The sequence below is a fragment of the Arachis duranensis genome, chromosome 9 (assembly GCF_000817695.3).
Source record: "Arachis duranensis cultivar V14167 chromosome 9, aradu.V14167.gnm2.J7QH, whole genome shotgun sequence".
Classification (NCBI taxonomy): Eukaryota; Viridiplantae; Streptophyta; class Magnoliopsida; order Fabales; family Fabaceae; genus Arachis; species Arachis duranensis.
Genome location: NC_029780.3, coordinates 58,635,018 through 58,637,529, shown reverse-complemented (window position 1 = coordinate 58,637,529; position 2,512 = coordinate 58,635,018).

The window sequence follows — 2,512 nt, the reverse complement described above, 5'->3', positions numbered from 1 at the left end:
GATCTTGGATTAGCATAGACTTTCCCACCTAACTATATAATAATCTATACAAATTCAAACTATTCTAACTACCCATTCTTCACTTTTTCTTACATATTCATGCATTCTATTCCTTGATTCATAACACTTATGCATTGATTCCCTTTTATTGGACTTCACTTTGGGGCATTTTGTCCCCTTTTATTATTTTTCTTCTCTTTTTTTTTTATATTCCCCTTTTTTTCATTTTATTTCTTCTCTTCCTTTTTTTTTCTTTTCTTTTTCTTTTTATACTTTGTACAAGGACATCAATTGCATAAGGTCTTATACATTCAATCAATAGATGAATATATTCCCAATTCCTAAATATAGAAGTGTACTACCCTTTTTATCCCATCCAATGTTTCCAAGCCTCACCAACTTTGAATAATAAACACTCCCACTAGCCTAGGCTAATCAAAAATCCAAACAAGGGACATTCATTGGTTTTCCGCCTTGGGCTTGTAATGAGCTAAAATGGGAATAAATTGGTTAAGCGTAGGCTCAAAATTGGCTAACAATGGAGAGTAAAAGGTAGGCTATTTGGGTATGTGGGCTAATGAAATAATGGCCTCAATCATACAAATGCATGAATACAAGAAATAAATGGATATATAGAATCAAGCAAATCAAGGATCACAATCATAGAAAGAGAACAATCGCACACAAGAATGGAAAATAAGTGGTTATAAAATGTAACCATATCAATAGGCTCAAGTCTCACAAGCTTGTGTTCTAGGCTCAATACATGCTTCACAAAGTATGAATTCAAGCAAGTTTTACCAAAAATTTTCTTCAATCAATTGGGTTGGTGCCCTATAAGTAAGTTTCTTGGAAAATCTCAATGTTTGACTAAGCATTGTTGTGATTGAAAAATTCAAAAATTTCCTATGCAAAAAGGATGACTAAAATTTTTTTTTTTCAGTTTTAATCACAACCATAAACTAAAAAAAGAAAGATATATAAAAGAAGATATACAAAAATGTATAAAGAAAGATCCAACTAAAAGTATGGAATCTATCATCTAAAACATCTAAAGATATCCACAAGCATCAAAATATCTAAAATCCAAAATAAGCAGTAAAGGTATCCAAAACGAACCAAAATAGCAAGAGTATCTAAAATGAGTTCAAAATGCATCACATATATACAAAAAGGTATGCAAAATAAGATAACTAGGAAAGTGGCCAAAATGTTCACCGGTCCTCTAATGATGCTACCGGTGACCTCCCCACACTTTAAGATCGAGCATCGTCCTCAATGCTAAACCGGAGGAGCAGTGGAAGGTACAACGGTAGGCTCTGGCTGTGGGACCGGCTCCTCATGGGTCTGTGGTGGCTCTGTAGTGTCAGGAGCAACTGGAGGTGCATCCTGCTGAGTCAGCGCCTCCGCATCCTCCTCCTGATGATCCTGCTCATCGGAGGCCGGAGAGTCTGGAAGCGGAGGTAACTCAGCGCCAAGAGAGATGAGCGCCTGATCCATCCGATCCAGTCGGCGTCTGACATGGAGCCTCTCGCGCTCTAAAAACCGAAAAAGACGCTGGACCAGTAGGTAAGTAGGCTCAGGTACTGAAGGTAGAGCTGTCGATGAAGATGGAGCTGCTGCTGTAGAAGAGGATGGAGCTGCTGTAGAGGTTGACGGTCCAGCTGTCCCCACTACTGCTCTAGTCCTGGAACGGCGTCTAGCTGGGGGCTTCTCGTGCACCCAACCACCCCAAGGAATAGTAACCTCCTTGTCGTCGTCATCTGGGGGTGGTGGTATCACATCATCATCCAACCAGGGGACCTCAGCTAGGGCGGCCATACTCGTGACCAAAGTAGGAAATGGAAGCAGGCCACGAATATGCACTCGCCACATACACTGCCGGATAAGTCGAGGAAAATAAACATCCTTCCCCTCCATAACACACCCAATCAGCAGAAGCATCTCCATAGGGATCTCAGAGAAGTGAGTGGTAGGCAAGACATAGTGGGCAAATATCATCTGCCAAGTCTTGGCCTCTCTAGTCAGCTGAGCGAAGAGCATCCCCTTAGGCTTAGTATTGTTCGCATCCATGACCCATGTAGCATCCGGTAAACCGATCACGCGCCTAAGCGCCTCATAGTCAAAGGTCATGCTGTGAATAGCCAACTCAGCCTGCTGATGGGCGCAGGTGCCATCAGGAAGATGTCGGCACTGCAATGCCTCCTCTATAGCAGTCTCAGTAATCATGACCTCTCTACCCCTCAACTGAACTGAATCCAAAGTGGGACGGAAGAAGTTGCAATAAAATTCCTTCACCCAAGAAATATTGATATCCCCCAAATCTCTGTCAACAAAATCCATACCCAACTCTAGGATCCGACTAGTAATGGACCGTCTCACATCATTGGGAAGGACAAGTTTCTTCTCTGTGTTTAGTTTCGTCGTTCGATACTTGGACAGGCGGAGCTCACAGTAAAGATTGGGGAACTTTGTTGGGTCAGTAGAAGGTAATAACTGATTTTCCTTTTTC